This window comes from Oryx dammah, unplaced genomic scaffold (genome assembly GCF_014754425.2).
Source record: "Oryx dammah isolate SB20612 unplaced genomic scaffold, SCBI_Odam_1.1 HiC_scaffold_11203, whole genome shotgun sequence".
In the NCBI taxonomy this organism is placed as follows: domain Eukaryota; kingdom Metazoa; phylum Chordata; class Mammalia; order Artiodactyla; family Bovidae; genus Oryx; species Oryx dammah.
The window spans coordinates 1,113,471-1,140,574 of NW_024080596.1; positions in this window are offsets into that span (position 1 = coordinate 1,113,471).

Consider the following 27,104-nt stretch of genomic DNA (forward strand, 5'->3'; position numbering starts at 1 on the left):
ATCATACCAATTTACCTTCCTTTAATCGTACCAAGGGTTCACTATTCTCTTACATCTTCACCAATACCTGTTTCATTTTGATATTTTTAATAGTAGTCAATCAAATTGGTGTGGAGTTATTTTATTTTAATTGTGGGCTCCTATGGTTCAGTGGTAAAGATTCCTCCTGCCAGTGCAGGAGATGTGAATTGATCCCTGAATTGGGAAGATACCCTGGAGGAGGAAATGGCAACCCATGCCAGTATTCTTGCCTAGGAAATCCCATGAATGGAGGAGAAACAGTCCACAGTGTCACGAAAAATTTGGACACAACTTAGCAACTAGACAACAGATTTTGATTGCATTTCCTTTATGACCAGTGATGTTGAGCATGTTTTCATATACCAGTTGGCCATTTGCATGTCTTTTTAGGGAAAAATATTTATTCAGTTACTTTACCCATTTTTTAAAAATATAAATTTATATTTTGTTTTGTGATGAGTTGTGAGTCATTATATATATTGGACATTAACTCTTAAGTAAGAGACAAAAAATTTGATATTTCCTCCCATTTCAAAAGTTGCTTTTCATTATGTTGTTTCCTTTTTTGTGTGTGCAAAAATGTTTTAGTTTTATGTACTGCTATTTGTTTTAGCTTGATGTACTTCATATATAAGGCTTCCCTGGTGGCTCAGACAGTAAAGCGTCTGCTTGCAATGTGGGAGACCAGGGTTCAATCCCTGGGTTGGGAAGATCCTCTGGAGAAGAAAATGGCAACCCATTCCAGTACCTTTGCCTGGAAAATCCCATGGACAGAGGAGCCTGGTATGCTACAGTCCATGGGGTCACAAAGAGTCGTACACGACTGAGCAACTTCACCCTATATATATGTTTTTGTTGTCTGTGACATTAGTGTCACTTCTACAAAGCATTGCCAAGGCCAGTGTCAAGGAGCTTTCCCCTAGGTTTCCTTTATGAATTTTATAGTTTCTGTTCTTATGCTTAATTCTTTAATGTATTTTGAGTTAACTTTTGTGTATGGTGTGAGACAGAAGTCCAATTTCATACTTTTGCATGTGAATTTCCAGTTTTCCCAGCACTATTTATTGAAAAAACTGTTCTCTTCCCATTGCATTCTTGGAACTTTGTTGAAAATTAGTCTCTAATTCAATGAAATCAAGCATGCCTGTGGGGCAACCCAAGAAAGGCGGGTCATGGTGGAGACGCCTGACAGAATGTGGTCCACTGGAGAAGGGAATGACAAACCACTTCAGTATTCTTGCTTTGAGAACCCCATGAACAGTAGGAAAAGGCAAAATAATATGATACCAAAAGAGGAACTCCCCAGGTCAGTAGGTGTCCAATATGCTACTGGAGATCAGTGGAGAAATAACTCCGGAAAGAATGAAGGGATGGAGCCAAAGCAAAAACAATACTCAGCTGTGATGTGACTGCTGATAGAAGCAAGATCCGATGCTGTAAAGAGCAATATTGCATAGGAACCTGGAATGTCAGGTCCATGAATCAAGGCAAATTAGAAGTGGTCAAACAAGAGATGGCAAGGGTGAATGTCGACATTCTAGGAATCAGCGAACTAAAATGGACTGGAATGGGTGAATTTAACTCAGATGACCATTGCATCTACTACTGTGGACAGGTATCCCTCACAAGAAATGGAGTATCCATCATGGTCAACAAAAGAGTCTGAAATGCAGTACTTGGATGCAATCTCAAAAACGACAGAATGATCTCTGTTCGTCTCCAAGGCAAACCATTCAATATCACAGTTATCCAAGTCTATGCCCCAACCAGTAATGCTGAAGAAGCTGAAATTGAATGGTTTTATGAAGACCTACAAGATCTTTTAGAACTAACACCCAAAAAAGATGTCTTTTTCATTATAGGGGACAGGAATGCAAAAGTAGGAAGTCAAGAAACACCTGGAGTAACAGGCAATTTGGCCTTGGAATGCTGAATGAAGCAGGGCAAAGGCTAATAGAGTTTTGCCAAGAAAATGCATTGGTCATAGCAAACACCCGCTTCCAACAACACAAGAGAAGACTCTACACATGGACATCACTAGATGGTCAACACCGAAATCAGACTGATTATATTCTTTGCAGCCAAAGATGGAGAAGCTCTATACAGTCAACAAAAACAAGACCAGGAGCTGACTGTGGCTCAGATCATGAACTCCTTATTGGCAAATTCAGACTTAAATTGAAGAAAGTAGGGAAAACTGCTAGACCATTCAGGTATGACCTCAATCAAATCCCTTATGATTATACAGTGGAAGTGAGAAATAGATTTAAGGGTCTAGATCTGATAGAGTGCCTGATGAACTATGGAATGAAGTTAGTGACATTGTACAGGAGACGGATCAAGACCATCCCCATGGAAAAGGAATGCAAAATAGCAAAATGGCTGTCTGGGGAGGCCTTACAAATAGCTGTAAAAAGAAGAGAGGCGAAAAGCAAAGGAGAAAAGGTAAGATATAAGCATCTGAATGCAGAGTTCCAAAGAATAGCAAGAAGAGGTAAAAAAGCCTTCTTCAGCGATCAATGCAAAGAAATAGAGGAAAACAACAGAATGGGAAAGACTAGAGATCTATTCAAGAAAATTAGAGATACCAAGGGAACATTTCATGCAAAGATGAGCTTGATAAAGGACAGAAATGGTCTGGACCTAACAGAAGCAGAAGATATTAAGAAGAGATGGCAAGAATACACAGAAGAACTGTACAAAAAAGATCTTCACGACCCAGATAATCATGATGATGTGATCACTAATCTAGAACCAGACATCTTGGAATGTGAAGTCAAGTGGGCCTTAGAAAGCATCACTATGAACAAAGCTAGTGGAGGTGATGGAATTCCAGTTGAGCTGTTTCAAATCCTGAAAGATGATGCTGTGAAAGGGCTGCACTCAAAATGCCAGCAAATTTGGAAAACTCATCAGTGGCCACAGGACTGGAAAAGGTCAGTTTTCATTCCAATCCCAAAGAAAGGCAATGACAAAGAACACTCAAACTACAGCACAATTGCACTCATCTCACATGCTAGTAAAGTAAAGCTCAAAATTTTCCAAGCCAGACTTCAGCAATACATGAAGTGTAAACTTCCTGATGTTCAAGCTGGTTTTAGAAAAGGCAGAGGAGCCAGAGATCAAATTGCCAACATCTGCTGGATCATGGAAAAAGCAAGAGAGTTCCAGAAAAACAGCCATTTCTGCTTTATTGACTATGCCAAAGCTTTTGACTGTGTGGATCACAATAAACTGGAAAATTGTGAAAGAGATGGGAATACCAGACCACCTGACCTGCCTCTTGAGAAATCTGTATGCAGGTCAGGAAGCAACAGTTAGAACTGGATATGGAACAACAGACTGGTTCCAAATAGGAAAAGGAGTGCTTCAAGCCTGTATATTGTCCTCCTGCTTATTTAACTTATATGCAGAGTACATCATGAGAAACAAGCTGGAATCAAGATTTCTGGGAGAAATATCAATAACCTCAGATATGCAGATGACACCACCCTTATGTCAGAAAGTGAAGAGGAGCTAAAAAGCCTCTTGATGAAAGTGAAAGAGGAGAGTGAAAAAGTTGGCTTAAAGCTCAACATTCAGAAAACGAAGATCATGGCATCTGGTCCCATCACTTCATGGGAAATAGATGTGGAAACAGTAGAAACAGTGTCAGACTTTATTTTTTTGGGCTCCAAAACCACTGCAGATGGTGACTGCAGCCATGAAATTAAAAGATGCTTACTCCTTGGAAGAAAAGTTATGACCAACTTAGACAGTATATTCAAAAGCAGAGACTTTACTTTGCCAACTAAAGTCCGTCTCATCAAGGCTCTGGTTTTTCCAATAGTCATGTATGGATGTGAGAGTTGGACTGTGAAGAAGGCTGACCACTGAAGAATTGATGCATTTGAACTGTGGTGTTGGAGAAGACTCTTGAGGGTCCCTTGGACTGCAAGGAGATCCAACCAGTCCATTCTGAAGGAGATCAACCCTGTGATTTCTTTGGAAAGAATGATGCTAAAGCTGAAGCTCCAGCACTTTGGACACCTCATGCAAAGAGTTGACTCTTTGGAAAAGACTGATGCTGGGAGAGATTGGGGGCAGGAGGAGAAGAGGACGACAGAGGATGAGATGGCTGGATGGCATCACGGACTCAATGGACATGAGTCTGAATGAACTCTGGGAGATGGTGATGGACAGGGTGGCCTGGCATGCTGCGATTCATTGGGTCGCAAAGGGTCAGACATGACTGAGCGACTGAACTGATGTATATATGAGTTCATTTCTGGGTTTTCTATTTTGTTCTACTGATGTACGTCCCTTGTTTTATGCCAGTTCATACTCTTTTGATTACTATCGCTTTGAAGTACAATTTTAAATCAGGAAGTGTGGTGCCTCCAACCAATGTTCCTTTGCTCAAGATTGCTTAGGCTGTTCAGGATCTTTCATGGGTCTATATGAATTTTATCGTTTCTTTTTTCTATTTCTGTGAAAGATGCATTGACATTTGGATGGAATTTGTAGATTGTTTTGGGTAGTAAGGTCATTTTAACAATATTTATTCTTCAAAGCCATAAACATAGGCTAGCTTTCTATGTATCTGTGTCTTCTTTAATTTCTTTCTATATTCCTTTATAGATTTTACTGTGCATATCTTGTACCTACTTGGTGAGATTTATTTCTAAGTATTTTGTTAGTTTTGATATTATTTAAATGGCATCATTTTCTTAATATCTTTCAGATACCTCACTGTTATTGTATAAAATGTAACTAATTTTTGTATGTTGATTTTGTAACCTGAAACTTCACTAAATTCACTTATTAAGTCTAACAGTTCTGGTAACATCTTTTGGGATTCTATATATAAGATCATGTCACTTGCAAACAGAGACACTTTTAGGTCTTTCTTTCTTATTTGAATTATATACTTTCTAACTGGTTCAAAAATGAAAAAGGAAAAGAAAAATAGATAGAATAGAGAAGAATTTGCAGTTTAACTCCATGCTACTATGAAGTAAAAGGTGAAGCTTTGTACTGAATCAGGAAGAGAGTTAAATTTGATATATGAATCTGAACAAGATAATCCCACTTCTGTATGAAATCATCTTACCTATCCTCTTTAAAACTATGTGAAGTCTCTCTCCCACCTGGGCTAAATGGTTTGTAGGAGGATCAGAAAAGATAATGTATACAAAACAAGCTATATACATTACAAAGTGATTTGCCTAAATGCATCAATGCTGCTCATCATCTCTTATATTTTCAAAAGCTTATCCATTTCCTATATCAGAATTTAGAAGGAAGAAATGAAAGAGACTTAGTGGCAGTGTTCATTAGGTTCCTCATTTCAGTGACCAATTCATTTACTCCTGAAATTTGTTTTCACGAGTTAAGTCAAGGTAGAAATATTCTCTGGCCCAGGAAAAAAGCACTCAGTGAAACTAAAAAAAAATAATATTGTATATGAGTCAAAGGAATACGAGTCTATCTGTTTTTGTATAAATGAGCTCAAGAGTAGGAATCTGACTCAGGGACTACAAGGCACCTGAGAGAATTAGGATGAAGTAGTAGTCTTTGCAAGTCTATTTCTGCTTTAATATCTTAGTTTCTGGCATGGTACAAGCCATAAGTCTTAGTTTATCTCAGCATCTTTAGGAATAATGCTCTTTTCTTTGGCTGAGTATTGGAAGGTGGAGTGCTTGTAAGTAGGTTTCTAATCCATATTGTTTTATGTATATTCATTGAACATCATTTCATAAGCATAAAGTCCATTCTTGCCTATGTTATTTTTCTAAGACCTAAGTGTTCCACATCTAAACTTTAGATGAGATAGAAAACATTTTGTGTGCCAAAACACTGAATCAAAGGAATGAAAAAGAGAATGGATAAATCTTTCCCCAATAATCTCATGATAAATCATGCATCTGAAATGCTTTATGATTTTGTAATGGAAATGATGAGTTCCTAAAGGGATTTCAATGTGCCCTATATTTATGTTTTTATTTTTTACTTTGCACATACATGACTGTCCTATTGTAATTGATGGGAACTTAATGTTGACACGAATGTGTTTTTAATGAAAACTGTTGAGGTAGTTTTGTCAGTTCTTAAAATGATCTTTCCCCTTAGTGGTTGGGAGGGAAAATAAAAAGCCATTATGTTAAAAAGAATTTCTAGGGCTCTTTCTCCTACACGATATTTGTGCCTTTGGATACTTTCCCCTGTCATTTTAGACATGCTAACAACTCAGGAATTGTCACAAAGTTTAGCAAAGTGAAATTATACTAAACAGCATAGAAATGAATTTCTGTTAGTCACCTCATGACTGCTTTCAGAAGAAAAATGGTAATTAAAAAAATTTTGAAATGGCCATCTTAATTAGTAGTTAGTTTCATGGTACTTTATTCCTTCTTAAAACTGCAGAGGAAAAGTATTGAATCTGAACTAAGAGTGAAGCATAATGAATTGAAAGCAGAAATGTATTTTTTATTTCCCTGCAGATTTCGCTATGGTGACAATAAAGGGAAAAAAATATAAACCAATGAGGGTTGAGAAAAAGGGTTTAGACAATATGCCAATAGAATCCTAGAAGGTGAATGCACAGTAGAAGATTATTAACTGATTCATCAGATAAAAGGCTGCTTATCTGATTGATAAGGCTTCCCTTGTGGTTCAGCTGGTAAAGAATCTGCCTGCGATGCAGGAAACCTGGGTTCAATTCCAGGTTAGGAAGATCCCCTGGAGAAGGATTCTGATCTGGAGAATTCCATGGACTGTATAGTCCATGGGGTCATAAAGAGTCAGACAGTATTGAATGACTTTCACTTGATCTGGTTGAGCAGACCAGAGTGAATATCTACAGAAAAGAATGAGAAGCAAGGTTAACCAGATAGAAAATTAATAAACATTATGAGTTTGATAGCATAGGCTACCCAGGGAGATGGTGGTGAGGCTTTAAGCTTAACCCAGAGAGATTAGTTAAAAACCTGTCATTAGAGCTGTAATAACAATGGGCATCCTCCTTTTCCACTTGCCTCACCCCCAATTTCATGGTCATGGAAGTGGTTTATGGACAAACATGGATATCCAGTTTGTCCAAAGATGTTGTTTTCTAAAAATATTTTGAGAGCCTCTGCATTTTTGAATATGGTGTTAGGGAGGGGAGGATAGAGAGCTAAGATGACAAAATAAAAAGAGAAATAAACTGGAAGCTGAAAACTGAATAAATTATTGTTGTTGTTGCTTTTTGGACACTTTCATCACCCTACAGTCATTCTGTATTCTCCCCTACATATATACATACATATGTGTCAGTTCAGTTCAGTTCAGTCACTCAGTTGTGTCCAACTCTTTGCGACCCTATGAATCGCAGCACACCAGGCCTCCCTGCCCATCATCAACTCCTGGAGTTCACTCAGACTCACATCCATCGAGTCAGTGAGGCCATCCAGCCATCTCATCCTCTGTCATCCCCTTCTCCTCCTGCCCCCAATCCCTCCCAGCATCAAAGGCTTTTCCAATGAGTCAACTCTTCGTATGAGGTGGCCAAAGTACTGGAGTTTCAGCTTTAGCATCTTTCCTTTCAAAGAACACCCAGGGCTGATCTCCTTTAGAATGGACTGCTGGATCTCCTTGCAGTCCAAGGGACTCTCAAGAGTCTTCTGCAACACCACAGTTCAAAAGCATCAATTCTTCTGTGCTCAGCTTTCTTCACAGTCCAACTCTCACCTCCATACATGACCACTGGAAAAACCATAGCTTTGACTAGATGGACCTTTGTTGGCAAGGTAATGTCTCTGCTTTTCAATATGCTATCTAGGTTGGTGTATATATGTGTATATATATATATATATATATGTGTGTGTGTGTGTATGTATATATATATATATTTGTTTGTTTGTTTTTTCATGACACGGAGTTTCTTCAGAATCTGTCTTAAAAACATCTGAATCTGAAATGTGGTATAATTCTTCCAAAAATCTACCTCTCCACCCAATTAACTTGCATTTAAGCCCTCTACTCATTATGCGCCATCTATTGACTTGAGTTTGTAGTCAGCTTTCCAGTATCTTATTCTTAATTATAAATAAAGAGTCAATGATTATCAATGATGACTACCAGATGTTTTAAGAGAGCTTGCATGAGTGGGAAGACATTAAAAAATAAAATTGAATACAACAGATGGTACCAGAAGCAGGCAAAAAACAAATATATGTATGTTTGTTTACATAGATACACATATACATGCAAACTTCAGGATCATAAAGTAAGTTATCACATTACCAAAAGGAGAACACTACTAAAGTACCTGAGGAAAAAAAATCATATGAATTTAAAAAATAAAAATTAAAGTACCTATACAATAGTAATGGGTCTTGAATATGAATTCAAGGAAATCTTCTAGAAAGTAGAACAAAAGAGACAAAGAAATTAACAAGAAGATTCAGGAGGTCCAACTATCAGAGATGATAAGAATATTAGAGGAAATGATAGAAGGAAATGGATATAGAGAATTCAAATAAATAAATAATAATAATATATAATAAAGCCCAAAATAAAAATAAAGTTTTCCAAACTGAATTATATATATTTTCTGAACAATACACTGATTAGTGGGCACTACGTGCAATGATAAAAAGCTCACAACAGATCAAATCTTCATAAATTTGCAGGGTATAAAGAATAAAGAGAAAGACACAAAAGCATCCGGAGAGTCAAGAGCAAAATTAAATACAAAAGAAATAAGCATAAAACAACTTTATTTTTCTTAGCAATCACCCAAGATTCGGGAATTAAATTGAATAGTTACCTCAAAACCTGGGGGATTTACTTTACTTTGTATAATGGGCTCTAATTTCATCTATCTAATTTTTAATGCATGACTATGGAATCTAGAAAAATCATAAACCTATTTGTAGCGCAGCAGTGGAGACATAAACAGAGCAGATTTGTGGACACAGTGGGAGAAGGAGAGAGTGGGATGAATTGAGAGAACAGCATGGAAGCATATATATTACCATGTGTAAAATAGATACCAAGTGAGAGTTTGCTACATGACACAGGGAGATCAACCCAGTGCTCTGTGACAACCTAGAAGGATAGGTGCGGTGGAAGATGGAAGGGGGTTCAAGAGGGAGGGTATATATGGATACTTAGCTGATTCATGTTGATGTGTGGCAGAGGCCAAGACAATATTGTAGAGCAATTATCCTTTAATAATTGTATTATGTTCTATAATCTTAATATTGTAAAATTATAATCTTTGATAATTAAAAAATAAATTCAAAAAGAATTAAAAAGTATTAGAAGATACTAGAAGATTCAGTTTTCAACAGCCATAAAGGTCAGTAACTGAGCAATTATATTAACAAAAAATCAATTATAAGGACATTATTTGGAAATATAAATGCAAAGTATTAGAGAACATAAGTAAGAACGGAATATGGGACCTCTGAAGATGAGTACAGGTGTCTGGGGTTAATTGAAACAGAGGATTTCTATTTTGTAGTACACATCTTAGTACTATTTAATGGCTTTGTTTAAATGTGTACATATATGTTATTTTTATTTAAATGTTTATGGCATTTAATCTTAATTTTTTCTCTCTCTATTTTGATTGTTTCAAACTTTTATTTTTTACTGGAATATAGCAAATTAAAATGTTGTGATAGTTTCAGGTGCACAGAAATGGTAAGAAATATAACTTTGATAAAAATTAAAAATTAAATGAAAATACAGAAAACCCTGGTACTATTGAGGTTACATCTGGGTTTGTAACCAGCAAACAATTCTCGGATAGGTCTTTAGCAACTATACTGCCTTCCAGTGTAAATCATGGTTCTAGCTTTGTTTGAAGTCATCAGTGGTCATGAATAATTGACTACATATATTAATGATTATAATATATTTAAATATCCTTATGGCATACTTGGTTGAAATCAGAACAGTAATATACTACCATATCGCTGAAGACTTTCCCTTATCTAAAAAATATGAATACTACTTCTTTGATTTGTTCAGGCCTGAAACTTGACTTTTGTTCCCAATAATGTCATTATACTCAACTTTTGCTCCTGAAGACAGTGCATCCTGGCAAGCTTGAAGAGCAGGATGGGTTGATGATGTTCCCTTTGTTTGGAAAAGTGAAATAAGCTAACTAGCTATGCATTTTAAAAATCTTTACATTCATTATAATACTCTAAAAACTAAAACAAAACAAAACAAAAGTTCAAAATTCTTATTCTGGAAAAATAGTTTACCCACATGACTCATTGAGAGAAAAAATGTACACACATTTATTTATTTCAGTGTACCTTTGATCTCAAAACAGAAAATGTGGCTTTACCCCTCCTTTTTTTCTTCCTGAAAGCAAAAATTGTAGCCTTAAGTTCTGAAACCTATACTCCACTGAGTTTTATACTACTGTGGAAGGCAACAGAAAGGGAGATGACACCAGTTTTATCAGTCATCTTTAGAAAAAAACTGGGTTGACTTTGTTTAAAATATTAAATAAACATATGCCAACAAGACTGGTTTCTCCTTCTACCTCTGTTGGGGGACAAGAAACGAACATATTCTTTGTTTTGCCACATATATGCACCAAAACTGAATTAACAAGGCCATGTTTTTGTTCCTTTATGTATATATATATTTGATAACCACAATGGTCAAATGTGCTAGAACAGATGCTTCCATTTCAAGGACAGAGAAAATTACATCTTAGAGATAAAAAACTGATTATTTATAGAGTAAGTGTTCTGTATGCTGTGCTCAGTCGCTTCAGTCATGCCTGACTCTTTGTGATCCTTTGGGCTGTAACCTGCCATGTTCCTCTGTCTTTGGGATTCTCCAGGCAAGAATACTGGAGTCGGTTACCATGCCCCCCTCCGGGGGATCTTCCTGACCAGAGATGCAACCCACAGGCTCTTATTTCTCCTGCATTGGCAGGCAGGTTCTTTATCACTAGTGCCTCCTGGAATACCCTTTTGGAGTAAATCCAGTTTAAAGATAAGACTTGTTTATCAAAGAGCACAAATTACTGAATAAGTGTGATACATGTCAAGATAGGTATAGTGAGTAAGAACCTTCCTGTCTCCTCTCCTTTGCCAAAGTTTAAATAATGGACAATCACATAAAAATTAGATTTTATAATAAAATAATTCCTAGCTACCTTGGAAAATCAAAAGGCCTTAGTACTGGTTCTGTCCTCTACCAGTATGTGTGGGTGATGGATGGTAGCTTCACATGAAAGAGTGGCTTAAGACCTCAATTTATTCACCAGCACTTAACTCACTTAACCATAGGACCCATAAAGGCATTTAACTTTTTACTACTGTAATGAAATACAAAAATACACATAACTAAAATACCAAAAATAATCTCTGGGGGTGATGAAGATGTTAGTAACTTAAGTAAATCAAGAATTTATTGCTAACCAACCATCATAGATATCTTATCTTACATGATACTTATTCAAAAATAGGTTTTCTGATTACCCACCTATAGAGGAATTAACTGCCTCTTGTTCTGGTAGTGCAAAGGAAAACAAACAAAAACACAGAAATTTTATCTTCTGTTGTAGAATGGCACACAGACACACACATTTTCCAGATAGAATTAAATGCTCCTTCTCTCTGCTCCCAGAGCAACCTGGATTGACTATGTTACATGTAGTTTATAGTTATTTTCTTGTCTGTTTCCCATACGTGACTAGATTCTAGGCACACTCAGCATCATTAGTGTTCATACCCTTAGATTCTAGACTAGGGCTTGGCATATATGGAATTCACTGAAAACTTTTGAAATGAGTGAACAGTAAAGAGCCTGAAATTGAATGTTGTTATTGTTTAGTCCCTAAGACATCTCTGACTCTGCAACCCCATGGACTGTAGCCTGCAGTTCCTCTGTCCATGGGATTTCCTAGGCAAGAATATTGGAGTGGGTAGCCATTTCTTTCTTCAGCAAATCTTCCTGACCCAGGAAACAAATTCATGTCTCCTGCTTTGTAGGCAGATTCCTAACCACTGAGCCATGTGAGAAGTCTGAAATTGCATGGTTAAAAATGTAATCAATTTAGAGAAGACTTTGATCTCTGTTAAATACACATAGTCTTGTGAGAGAGAGTGTGTTTGAGCTTTATCAATCATTTAGAATTGAATGGGAATGATACCTATAATTATGGATTCTCCAAAAAAAAAATCAGGAGAAAGTATTGATGTGTGTGTGTGTTTACAATTGACATAGTCTTTAATGCATCATGATAGTTTATGTGACATGTATAGGCCAAACCTTGTCTGTATCCTGGGTGTGCTTAAAACAGCTTCCTTGCAAACAGCCTTATATCTTTCACTATAATCAGTAAATTGGATACAGTAGAAATGGGAATGGAGTGAGAAGGAAAGAGGGCTGTTTTTTTTTGTGTGTGTTTGTATACCCAAGTTCGGGCTTCCCTTGTGGTTCAGCTGGTAAAGAATCTGCTTGCAATGCGGGAGACCTGGGTTCAATCCCTGGGTTGGGAAGATCTCCCGGAGAAGGGAAAGGCTAGCCACTCCAGTATTCTGGCCTGGAAAATTCCATGGACAAAGTCCACGTCCAAACAGTTGGACATAACAGAATGACTTTCACTTATACTCAAGTTTAACAACATGCACATACCTAATGGTTGGAGAAGGAATATAAATGTGGATTTATTTCAGAGGTTGGAACAAAGGCCAATTTGTTGGGTTATTAAGTGAAACTAACTCATGACTAAGTTTTAATATTTTCCATTCAAATGTGACTTATGTGTTAATTCTTTTTCATAGGAGGTTTTCAAACAGGGGGTGAAGGTGGGGTCAGAAAATTTTTTTTTCTAAGCCACTACAAAAGGCTTTATGTGATCTAGCAGATTTTAAAATGGTTATACATCTGAGTCACCTGACAAAATATTCCTCCTACTGATTCCTGGATCCCATCTCATTCCCACAGACTCAATTTTTATTAATGGGACTCACTGTCTGTATTCTCACAGATGTCTCTATTTCTCAAAGTCTGTCCAGATGATTCTGAGGCTTCTAATTTGGCACTTATGTGCATACCAGCATTTGGGAAACACTTCTTTAGATGATTCACATCTCTTTGCCTCTAGTATAATATCAAAATGGGAAGAAAGCCTGACAGTTGATATAAAGTGTATAACCTGTATTTCACTGTTGTCTAATAAAACACAAGTAACATTCTGAAGGAGATCAGCCCTGGGATTTCTTTGGAAGGAATGGTGCTAAAGCTGAAACTGCAGTACTTTGGCCACCTCATGTGAAGAGTTGACTCATTGGAAAAGATTCTGATGCTGGGAGGGATTGGGGACAGGAGGAGAAGGGGACGACAGAGGATAGATGGCTGGATGACATTATTAACTCGATGGACGTGAGTCTGAGTGAACTCCGGGAGATGGTGATGGACAGGGAGGCCTGGCATGCTGTGATTCATGGGTTCGCAAAGAGCCGGACATGACTGAGCAACTGAGCTGAACTGAACTTTAAAGTAATATTGAAAACAATTTCAAAATCTCAAGAAACTCTTCTGTGCCATTTTTCTAAAATAATTGGTTCCTGGGATAATAGGACTCAAAGAATAACCATCTTATGATTTATAAAATTAATACATAGGTTCTTTGGCCACTGTATATAGAGTCTCAGCCATACAACTGAACTTAGAATCTTATTGTTCATATGTATATTTCCCTGCTTTCTATGTCTATTGATATCAGCAGACTATGATAATTATAAAATATGTGCACCTTTAGCTGAATCATCTTGTTTGGCTCAAGGAGATATAGTAAATCCTTTCTTAGCTGACAAAGCTATTGCCATTCATAGACATAATTATCTCTGCCTTGGACTGTGCTTCATTATTCTCCAATTATAGGGTTCGCCTTTGCATTCAGTCAGAGCAAACTACCAGCAAATGCTTCTATACACCTATTAACTCCACTAATTCTTTGCACCTTTTGAATGCAAGGGAATTTGGGTCCTAATTTTATTTCCAAGATGCTCAATGTGCCAATCCATTAGCAAATTATACCTGATGTGTGGCCTTCATGACAGCTGATTTTTTTTTTTTCAATTGGCTCTATCAGCTCTTCCAGATTGTCATGCCATGTCTTTCCTTATGTTGTTTATGAGTATTTGCACAGAGATGAGATGCTACACATCCTGGCTATTCTGCTAATTAAGCTGACTGTAACACCATGTATATAAGGCTAATTCTTCTGTCTTCATTTTAAATTGATCACTCTGTCCCCTCTATATAAACTACATTTTCATCATGCTAAGGAAATATATAAGCATCTGAATGAAAAGTTCCAAAGAATAGCAAGAAAAGATAAGAAAGCCTTCCTCAGTGATCAATGCAAAGAAATAGAGGAAGAGAACAGAATGGGAAAGACTAGAGATCTCTTCAAGAAAACTAGAGATACAAGGGAATATTTCATGCAAAGATGGGCTTGATAAAGGGCAGAAATGATAGAGACCTAACAGAAGCAGAAGATATTAAGAAGTGGCAAGAATACAATGAAGAACTGTACAAAAAAGATATTCATGACCAAGATAATTACGATGGTGTGATCACTCACCTAGAGCCAGACATCCAGGAATGTGAAGTCAAGTGGGCCTTAGAAAACATCACTAGGAACAAAGCTAGTGGAGGTGATGGAATTCCAGTTGAGCTCTTTCAAATCCTGAAAGATGATGCTGTGAAAGTGCTGCACTCAATATGCCAGCAAATTTGGAAAACTCAGCAGTGGCCACAGGACTGGAAAAGGTCAGTTTCCATTCCAATCCCAAAGAAAGGCAATGCCAAAGAATGCTCAAACTACTGCACAATTGTACTCATCTCACATGCTAGTACAGTAATGCTCAAAATTCTCCAAGCCAGGCTTCAGCAATGTGTGAACCGTGAAATAACAGATATTCAAGCTGGTTTTAGAAAAAGCAGAGGAACCAGAGAACAAATTGCCAACATCCACTGGATCATCGACAAAGCAAGAGAGTTTCAGAAAAACATATATTTCTGCTTTATTGACTATGCCAAAGCCTTTGACTGTGTGGATCACAATAAACTGGAAAATTGTGAAAGAGATGGAAATACCAGTCCACCTGACCTACCTCTTGAGAAACCTATATGCAGGTCAGCAAGCAACACTTAGAACTCGACATGGAGGAACAGACTGATTACAAATTGGAAAAATAGTACGTCAATGCAGAGTACATCATGAGAAATGCTGGGCTGGAAGAAACACAAGCTGGAATCAAGATTGCTGGGAGAAATATCAATAACTCAGATATGCAGATAACACCACCCTTATGGCAGAAAGTGAAGAAGAACTAAAAAGTCTCTGGATGAAAGTGAAAGTGGAGAGTGAAAAAGTTGGCTTAAAGCTCAACATTCAGAAAACAAAGATCATGGCATCTGGTCCCATCACTTCATGGGAAATAGATGGGGAAACAGTGGAAAGTGTCAGACTTTATTTTTGGGGGCTCCAAAATTACTGCAGATGGGGACTACAGCCATGAAATTAAAAGACGCTTACTCCTTGGAAGAAAAGCTACGACCAACCCAGATAGCATATTGAAAAGAAAGACATTACTTTGCCAACAAAGGTCCATCTAGTCAAGGCTATGGTTTTTCCAGTGGTCATGTATGGATGTGAGAGTTGGACTGTGAAGAAAGCTGAGTGCTGAAGAATTGATGGTTTTGAACTGTGGTGTTGGAGAAGACTCTTGAGAGTCCCTTGGACCACAAGGAGATCCAACTAGTCCATTGTGAAGGAGATCAGTCCTGGGATTTCTTTGGAAGGAATGATGCTAAAGCTGAAACTCCAGTACTTTGACCACCTCATATGAAGAGTTGACTCATTGGAAAAGACTTTGATGCTGTGTGGGATTGGGGGCAGGAGGAGATGGGGATGACAGAGGATGAGATGGCTGGATGGCATCACTGACTCTATGAACGTGAGTTTGAGTGAACTCTGGGAGTTGGTGATGGACAGGGAGGCCTGGAGTTCTGTGATTCAGGGGGTCACAAAGAGTCGGACACAACTGAGTGACTGAACTGAACTGAAGGGTCTGCCAAGCAAAGTGAATGTAGAGGTGGTTCCTGAGGAATATTTGGATCTCAGGACCTATGACTTAAGCCAAGTAGAAGCTCAATAATTTTGCCCCTTTATATTTTCTGGATTGTACATTCCTTTCTCAATTTTAGTAAGGGATGAACAATCAAACTGAATGAGGGAATCTTGTTCAGGAAATTTTTTTCCTATCTCCTCAAGTCCCCAGATGACATAATCTTATGGTATCACAGACACTATTTAATTTCAGTAGTTTTAATATAATATGTCATATATTATTTGAAGAGATAGTGGTAACTACCTGACTTTAAAACCACCAAGTAGGAGAGTTGAGTTCAAATGCACTGTAATATTGACTGAGTGACCTGTTCATTTGAAAAGTAAGCAGTCTGATTAGATCTGTGGTTCCCAAATGCCAAAAGAATGTAGCAGATTATCAGGAACATATGTTACCTTATGGAATCTTAAAGTCCTGTCAAATAAAAATTTGTGAATGTGAAAAAAATATGTAGGTACAAACTCAATGATCATGAATCTGAGTATACTCTGGGATGTTGTGAAGAACCGGGAAGCCTGGTGTGCTGCAGCCCAGGGATTGCAAAGAGTCAGACATGACTTTACAACTGAACAATAACAAAAATAGAGCTCAGCAATTCATTTTATGAAACCTATAAAAGAATTATAGTGAATCCAGTTCTGAAAACTACTGAAATTAAATAGTGTCTGTGATACCATAAGATTATGTCATCTGGGGACTTGAGGAGATAGGAAAAAAATTTCCTGAACAAGATTCCCTCATTCAGTTTGATTGTTCATCCCTTACTAAAATTGAGAAAGGAATGTACAATCCAGAAAATATAAAATAAGAAGGTGGGTTATTAGAAAGGAAAATAATGAGACTTGTGTACCATATCATAAAAAGATTTGATAAAACACTAAGGATATTGTTTCCTCTTAAACATATTATCCTTTAAACATCCCCATTGAAAAACAAATGGCACTGAACATTTTCTACTTAGAAGGAGTTAGAGTTCTCATTTAAGGATCATTGAATTAACAGAAGAAAATAGTGCAAAAAATATAGTGTCACTACTCTGTTCAAGTAAATGAACTTTTTGTTCTTTATCAGCACAAAACCCTAAATTTATGGATTTTTTGAATAAATAAAAAGCTGTTATTAAATCTGTCCTTTCCAATGTTATTTCTATTTGTCTGTTTTTAACATTTCCCATACACTAGGAGTGGGGGCACTAAGCACCAGCGGCTGTGACCTGTGCACTAAGCACTGCCCAGAGGAGCTACCCCACGTCCAAGGTCAGGGGCAGAAGCCGGGAGCATCCCATGCCCAAAGGGTGGTGGCAAAGAGGAGTTACCCCACGCCCAAGGTCAGGGGCAGCAGCCGAGAGTGCCAGGCTGCGACGGCGCAGGAATGGCCGAGAGGAGCTACCCTGCGTCTGAGCCAGGGGCGGTGACTGAGAGGAGCTACCCCACGTTGGAGGTCAGGGGCGGCTGGGAGGAGCCATCTCACGCCTAAAGCCAGGGGTGGTGGCCGGGAAGAGCAACCCCACTTCCAAGGAGCAGTGGCTGTATGGGTGCAGGAGGGCCTAGAGAAGCTATCCCACATTGAAGGTCAGGAAGGGTGGTGGTGAGGAGATACCCCTCGTCCAAGGTAAGGAGAAGTGGCTGCACTTTGCTGGAGCAGCCATGAAGAGATACCCCACGCCCAAGGTAAGAGAAACCCAAGTAAGATGGTAGGTGTTGCAAGAGGGCATCAGAGGGCAGACACACTGAAACCATACTCACAGAAATCTAGTCAATCTAATCACACTAGGACCACAGCCTTCTCTAACTCAATGAAACTAAGCCATGCCCATGGGGCAACCCAAGATGGGCGGGTCATGATGAAGAGTTCTGACAGAATGTGGTCCACTGGAGAAGGGAATGACAAACTACTTCAGTATTCTTGCCTTGAGAACCCCATGGACAGTAGAAAAGACAAATGATAGGTTCTGAAAGAGGAACTTCCCAGGTCAGTAGGTGCCCAATATGCTACTGGAGATCAGTGGAGAAATAACTCCAGAAAGAATGAAGTGATGGAGCCAAAACAAACACAGTACCCAGCTGTGGATGTGACTGGTGATAGAAGAAAGGTCCAATGCTGTAAAGAGCGATATTGCATAGGAACCTGGAATGTCAGGTCCATGAATCAAGGCAGATTGGAAGTGGTCAAACAAGAGATGGCAAGAGTGAACATCGACATGCTAGGAATCAGCAAACTAAAATGGACTGGAATGGGTGAATTTAACTTAGATGACCATTATATCTACCACTGTGGGCAGGAATCCCTCAGAAGAAATGGAGTAGCCATCATGGTCAACAAAAGAGTCCAAAATGCAGTACTTGGATACAATCTCAAAAACGGCAGAATGATCTCTGTTCGTCTCCAAGGCAAACCATTCAATATCACAGTTATCCAAGTCTATGCCCCAACCAGTAATGCTGAAGAAGTTGAAGTTGAAGAGTTCTATGAAGACCTACAAGACCTTGTAGAACTAACACCCAAAAAAGATGTCCTTTTCATTATAGGGGACTGGAATGAAAAAGTAGGAAGTCAAGAAACACCTGGAGTAACAGGCAATTTGGCCTTGGAATGCGGAATGAAGCAGGGCAAAGACTAATAGAGTTTTGCCAAGAAAATGCACTGGTCATAGCAAACACCCTCTTCCAACAACACAAGAGAAGACTCTACACATGAACATAACCAGATGGTCAACACCAAAATCAGATTGATTACATTCTTTGCAGCCAAAGATGGAGAAGCTGTATACAGTCAACAAAAACAAGACCAGGAGCTGACTGTAGCTCAGATCATGAACTCCTTATTACCAAATTCAGACTCAAATTGAAGAAAGTAGGGAAAACCACTAGACCATTCAGGTATGACCTAAAATCAAATCCCTTATGATTATACAGTGGAAGTGAGAAATAGATTTAAGGGCCTAGATCTGATAGATAGAGTGCCTGATAAACTATGGAATGAGCTTTGTGACATTGTACAGGAGACAGGGATCAAGATCATCCCCATGGAAAAGAAATGCAAAAAAGCAAAATGGCTGTCTGGGGAGGCCTTACAAATAGCTGTAAAAAAGAAGAGAGGTGAAAAGCAAAGGAAAGAGATAAGCATCTGAATTCAGAATTCCAAAGAATAGCAAGAAGAGATAAAGCCTTCTTCAGCAATCAATGCAAAGAAATAGAGGAAAACAACAGAATGGGAAAGACTAGAGATCTCTTCAAGACAATTAGAGACACGAAGGGAACATTTCAGGCAAAGATGGGCTCAATAAAGGACAGAAATAGTAGGGACCTAACAGAAGCTCAAGATATTAAGAAGAGGTGGCAAGAATACAATGAAGAACTGTACAAAAACAGCTTCAGAAACTAGATATTCACGATGGTGTGATCACTCATCTAGAGCCAGACATTCTGGAATGTGAATTCAAGTGAGCCTTAGAAAGCATCACTATGAACAAAGCTAGTGGAGGTAATGGAATTCCAGTTGAGCTATTTCAAATCCTGAAAGATGATGCTGTGAAAGTGCTGCACTCATTATGCCAGCAAATTTGGAAAACTCAGCAGTGGCCACAGGACTGGAAAAGGTCAGTTTTCATTCCAGTCCCAAAGAAAGGCAATGCTAAAGAATGCTCAAACTACTGCACAATTGCACTCATCTCACATGCTAGAAAAGTAATGCTCAAAATTCTCCAAGCCAGGCTTTAGCAATACATGAACCCTGAACTGCCTGATGTTCAAGTTGGTTTTAGAAAAGCCAGAGGAATCAGAGATCAAATTGCCAACATCTGCTGGATCATGGAAAAAGCAAGAGTTCCAGAAAAACATCTATTTCTGGTTTCTTGACCATGCCAAAGCCTTTGACTGTGTGGATCACAATAAACTGTGGAAAACTGTGAAAGAGATGGGAATACCAGACCACCTAATCTGCCTCTTGAGAAATCTGTATGAAGGTCAGGAAGCAACAGTTAGAACTGGACCTGGAACAACAGACTGGTTCCAAATAAGAAAAGGAGTACGTCAAGGCTGTATATTGTCACCCTGCTTATTTAACTTCTATTCAGAGTACATCATGAGAAACGCTGGACTGGAAGAAACACCAGCTGGAATCAAGATTGCCAGGAGAAATATCAATAACCTCAGATATGCAGATGACACCACCCTTATGACAGAAAGTGAAGAGGAGCTAAAAAGCCTCTTGATGAAAGTGAAAGAAGAGAGCAAAAAAGTTGGCTTAAAGCTCAACATTCAGAAAACAAAGATCATGGCATCCAGTCCCATCACTTCATGGGAACTAGATGGGGAAACAGTGGAAACAGCGTCAGACTTTATTTTTTTGTTCTCCAAAATCACTGCAGATGGTGACTGCAGCCATGAAATTAAAAGACGCTTACTCCTTGGAAGAAAAGTTATGACCAATCTAAATAGTATATTCAAAAACAGAGACACTATTTTGCTGACTAAGTTCTGTCTAGTTAGTCAAGGCTATGGTTTTTCCTGTGGTCATGTGTGGATGTGAGAGTTGGACTGTGAAGAAGGCTGAGTGCCAAAGAATTGATGTTTTTGAACTGTGTTGTTGGAGAAGACTCTTGAGAGTCCTTTAGACTGCAAGGAGATGCAACCAGTTCATTCTGAAGAAGATCAACCCTGGAGTTTCTTTGGAAGGAATGATGCTAAAGCTGACACTCCAGTACTTTGGCCACCTCATGCAAAGAGTTGACTCATTGTAAAAGACTCTGATGCTGGGAGCGATTGGGGACAGGAGGAGAAGGGGACGACTGAGGGTGAGATGGCTGGATGGCATCACGGACTCGATGGATGTGAGTCTGAGTGAACTCCGGGAGATGGTGATGAACAGGGAAGTCTGGCGTGCTGTGATTCATGGGGTTGCAACGAGTCGGACACGACTGAGCGATTGAACTGAACTGAACTGAGCTTCCATAGTTACATCAGTAAATTCCTAATAATAATATGATAATATAAATAAATATCCATAGTTTTAACTGTTAGTAATGAGACATTTATTTTGTTAAATAATGCAAATGATTGTAAATTCCCACATAGTTTAGCAAATTGACAAAATCATTTAGATCATAGTAAAAGCATAGAATTCCAGAAAGCATCTACTTCTGCTTCATTGACTGTGCTATAGCCATTGACTGTGTGGATCACAGCAAACTATGGAAAATTCTTAAAGAGATGAGAATACCAGACCACCTTACCTGTGTCCTGAGAAACCTGTATGTAGGTCAAGAAGCAACAGTTAGAACCAGACATGGAACAATGGACTAGTTTCAGATTGGGAAAGGCTGCATATTGTCACCCTGCTTACTCAACTTTTATGCAGAGTTCAGTTGAGTTCAGTTCAGTCACTCAGTTGTGTCTGACTCTTTGTGACTCTATGGACTGCAGCACACGAGGCCTCCCTTTCCATCATCAACTCCCTGAGTTGCTCAAACTCATATCCATTGAGTTGGTGATGCCATCCAACCGTCTAATCCTCTGTCGTCCCCTTCTGCTCTCACTTTCAATCTTTCCCAGCATCAGGGTCTTTTCAAATTAGTCACCTCTTCACATCAGGTGGCCAAACTATTGGAGTTTCAGCTTCAACATCAGTCCTTCCAATGAACATTCAGTACTGATCTCCTTTAGGATGTATCTCTTGGTTGGATCTCCTTGCAGTCCAAGGGACTCTCAAGAGTCTTTTCCAACACCACAGTTCAAAAGCATCAATTCTTCAGCATTCAGCTTTCTTTATAGTCCAACTCTGACATCCATACATGACTTCTGGAAAAATCATAGCCTTGAATAGACAGAACTTTGTTGATAAAGTAATGTCTCTGCTTTTTACTATGCTGTTTAGGTTGGTCATAACTTTTCTTCCAAGGAGTAAGTGTCTTTTTTATTTCATGGCTGCAGTCACCATCCGCAGTGATGTTGGAGCCCAAAAAAATAAAGTCTGACACTATTTCCACTGTTTCTCCATCGATTTCCCATGAAGCAATGGGACTGGATGCCATAATCTTAGTTTTCTGAATACTGAGCTTTAAGTCAACTTTTTCACTCTCCTCTTTCACTTTCATCAAGAGGCTCTTTAGTTCTTCACTTTCTGCCATAAGGGTGGTATCATCTGCATATCTGAGGTTGTAGATATTTCTCCCAGCAATCTTGATTCCAGCTTGTGCTCCATCCAGTCAGGCATTTCGCATATGTGCTCTGCATATAAGTTAGATGAGCAGGGTGACAATATACAGCCTTGATGTACTGCTTTTCTTATTTGGAACCAGTCTGTTGTTCCATGTCCAGTTCTAAGTTATTTTCTGACATGCATACAGATTTCTCAAGAGGCAGGTTAGGTGGTTTGGTATTCCCATCTCTTTCAGAATTTTACACAGATTGTTGTGATTCAAACAGTCATTATGCAGAGTTAATCATGTGAAATACTGGACTGGATGAAGCACAAGCTGGAATCAAGATTGCCTGGAGAAATATCAACAACCTCAGATATGCAGATGACACCACCCTTATGGCAGAAAGCGAAGAGGAAGTAAAGAGCCTCTCAATGAACGTGAAAGAGGAGACTGAAAAAGCTGGCTTAAAACTCAACACTCAAAAAATGAAGATCATGGCATCTGGTCCCATCACTTTATGGCAAGTAGATGATGTGTTTGGAAACAGTGAAAGAGCTTACTTTCTTGGGCTACAAAATCACTGTAGATGGTGACTGCAGCCATGAAATTAAAAGACACTTGCTCCTTGGAAGAAAAGCTATGACCAAACTAGACAACATATTAAGAAGCAGAGACATTGCCAACAAAGGTCCATCTAGTCAGATATGGTTTTTCCAGTAGTCAAGTATGGATGTAAGAGTTGGACCATAGAGAAGTTCAGATCAGTCACTCAGTTGTGTCCAACTCTTTGCAACCCCATGGACAGTAGCACGCCAGGCTTCCCTGTTCATCACCAACTCCTGAAGCTTGCTCAATCGCATGTCCATTGAATTGGTGATATGATCCAACCATTTCATCCTCTGTCAGCCCCTTCTCTTCCTGCCTTCAATCTTTCCCAGCATCAGGGTCTTTTTCATTGAGTGAGTTCTTCACATCAGATGTCCAAAGTATTGGAGTTTCAGCTTCAGCATCAGTCTTTCTAATGAATATTCAGGACTAATTTCCTTTAGGATTGACTAGTTTTGATCTCCTTGCATTCCAAGAATCTTCACCAACACCTTAGTTCAAAAGCATCAATTCTTCAGTGCTAAACTTTCTTTACATTCCAGTTCTCACATAAAGAAAGCTGAGTGCTGAAGAACTGATGTTTTTGAGCTGTGGTGTTGGGGAAGACTCTTAAGAGAGTTCCTTGGACTGCAAGGAGATCAAACCAGTCAATCCTAAAGAAAGCCAATCCGGAATACTCATTGGAAGGACTGATGCTGAACCTCCAAACTTTGGTCACTTGATGCAAAGAGCTGACTCATTAGAAAATACCCTGATGCTTGGAAAGATTGAAAGCGAGAGGAGAAAGTGATGAAAGAGAACAAAATTACATATAAATGGCATCACTAAATCAATGGTCAAGAGTTTGAACAAGCTCCAGGAGTTGGTGATGGACAGGGAAGCCTGGCATGTTACAGTCCATGGAGTCACAAAGAGCTGGACATCACTGAGTGACTGAACAATAAATAATTCCATTAAGCACAATAGAGTACAGTTCACTTCAGATCAGTCCCTCAGTCATATCCGACTCTTTGCGACCCCATGAATCACAGCACGCCAGGCCTCCCTTTCCATCACCAACTCCTGCAGTTCACTCAAACTCAAGTCCACTGAGTCGGTGATGCCATCCAGCCAACTCATCCTCTGTCGTTCTCTTCTCCTCCTGCTCCCAATCCCTCTCAGTAGCAAGTCTTTTCCATGAGTCAACTCTTCACATGAGGTGGCCAAAGTACTGGAGTTTCAGCTTTAGCATCATTCCTTTCAATGAACACCCAGGGCTGATATCCTTTAGAACAGACTTGTTGGACTCCTTGAAGTCCAAGGGACTCTCAAGAGTCTTTGCCAACACCACAGTTCAAAAGCATAATTTCTTTAGCACTCAGCCTTCGTCAGTGTCCAACTCTCAAATCCATACATGACCACAGGAAAAACCATAGTCTTGATTAGACGGACCTTTGTTGGCAAAGTAATATCTCTGCTTTTTAATATGCTATCTAGGCTGGTCGTAACTTTCCTTCTAAGGAGTAAGCGTCTTTTAATTTCATACCTGCAATCGCCATTTGCAGTGATTTTGGAGAACAAAAAGTAAAGTCTGACACTGTTTCCTCATCTATTTGCCATGAAGTGATGGGACCAGATGTCATGATCTTCGTTTTCTGAATGTTGAGCTTTAAGCCAACTTTTTCACTCTCCACTTTCACTTTCATCAAGAGGCTTTTTAGTTCCTCTTCACTTTCTCTCTCTCAAAAGAATGGTGTTATCTGCATATCTGAGGTCATTGATATTTCTCCCAGCAATTTTGATTGCAGTTTGTGCTTCATCCAGACCAGTGTTCTCATGATGTATTCTGCATATAAGTTAAATAAGCAGTGACAATATACAGCCTTGACGCACTCCTTTTCCTATGTAGAACCAATCTGTTGTTCCATGTCCACTTCTAACTGTTGCTTCCTGACCTGCATATAGGTTTCTCAAGAGGCAGGTCAGGTGGTCTCTTATGACCATCTCCTTCAGAATTTTCCACAGATTATTGTGATCCACACAGTCAAAGTCTTTGGCATAGTCAATAGACCAGAAATAGATGTTTTTCGGGATCTCTTGCTTTTGTGATGATCCAGCAGATGTTGGCATTTGATCTCTGATTCCTCTGCCTTTTTAAAACCAGCTTAAATATCTGGAAATTATGGTTCACATATTGCTGAAGCCTGACTTGGAGAATTTTGAGCATTACTTTACTAGTGTATGAGATGAGTGCAATTGTGCAGTAGTTTGAGCATTCTTTGGCATTGCATTTCTTTGAGATTGGAATGAAAACTGACCTTTTCCAGTCCTGTGGCCACTGCTGAGTTTTCCAGATTTGCTGGCATATTGAGTGCAGCACTTTCACAGCATCACATTTCAGAATTTGAAATAGCTCAACTGGAATTCCATCACCTCCACTAGCTTTGTTCATAGTGATGCTTTCTAAGGCCTACTTGACTTCACATTCCAAGATGTCTGGCTCTAGGTGAGTGATCACATCATCGTGATTGTCTGGGTCATGAAGATATCTTTTGTACAGTATTCTGTGTATTCTTCCCACCTCTTCTTAATGTCTTCTGCTTCTGTTAGGTCCATACAATTTCTGTCCTTTATCGAGCCCATCTTTGCATGAAATGTTCCCTTGGTATCTCTAATTTTCTTGAAGAGATCTCTAGTCTTTCCCATTCTGTTGTTTTCCTCTATTTCTTTGCATTGATCACTGAGAAAGGCTTTCTTATCTCTCCTGCTTTGGAACTCTGCATTCAGATGGTTATATCTTTCCGTTTCTCCTTTGCTTTTCACTTCTCTTCTTTTCACAGCTATTTTAAGGCCTCCCCAGAGAGCCATTTTGCTTTTTTGCATTTCTTTTCCATGGGGATGGTCTTGGTCCCTGTCTCCAGTACAATGTCATGAACCTCATTCCATAGTTCATCAGGCACTCTAACTATCAGATCTAGTCCCTTAAATCTATTTCTCACTTCCACTGTATAATTATAAGGGATTTAATTTAGGTCATACTGAATGGTCTAGTGGTTTTCCCTACTTTCTTCAATTTAAGTCTGAATTTGGCATAAGGACTTCATGATCTGAGCTATAGTAGCTCCCGGTCTTGTTCTTGCTGACTCTATAGAACTTCTCCAACTTTGGCTGCAAAGAATATAATCAATCTGATTTCGGTGTTGACCATTTGGTGATGTCCATGTGTAGAGTCTTCTCTTGTGTTGTTGGAAGAGGGTGTTTGTTAGGCCCAATGCATTCTCTTGGCAAAACTCTATTAGATTTTGCCCTGATTCATTCTGTATTCCAAGACCAAATTTGCCTGTTACTGCAGGTGTTTCTTGACTTCCTACTGTTGCATTCCAATCCCCTATAATGAAAAGGACATCTCTTTTGGGTGTTAGTGCTAAAAGGTCTTGTAGTTCTTCAGAGAACCAATCAACTTGAGCTTCTTCAGCATTACTGGTTGGGGCATAGACTTGGATTACTCTGATATTGAATGGTTTGCCTTGGAGACAGATCATTCTGTCAGTTTTGAGACTGCATCCAAGTACTGCATCAGACTCTTGTCTTGACCATGATGGCTACTCCATTTCTTCTGAGGGATTCCTACCCACAGTAGTAGATATAATGGTCATGAATTCCAGCAGAGCTATTTCAAATCCTGAAAGATGATGCTGTGAAAGTGCTGCACTCAATATGCCAGCAAATTTGGAAAACTCAGCAGTGGCCACAGGACTGGAAAAGGTCAGTTTTCATTACAATCCCAAAGAAAGGCAATGCCAAAGAATGCTCAAACTACTGCACAATTGCACTCATCTCACATGCTAGAAAAGTCATGTTCAAAATTCTCCAAGCTAGGCTTCAGCAATACTTGAATCGTGAACTTCTTGATGTTCAAGCTGGTTTTAGAAAAGGCAGAGGAACCAGAGATCAAGTTGCCAACATCCGCTGGATCATGGAAAAGGCAAGACAGCTCCAGAACAATATCTATTTTTGGTTTATTGACTATGCCAAAGCCTTTGACTCTGTGGATAACAATAAACTGTGGAAAATTGTGAAAGAGATGGGAATACCAGACCACCTAACCTGCCTCTTGAAAAACCTGTATGCAGGCCAGTAAGCAACAGTTAGAACTGGACATGGAACAACAGACTGGTTCCAAATAGGAAAAGGAGTATGTTAAGACTGTA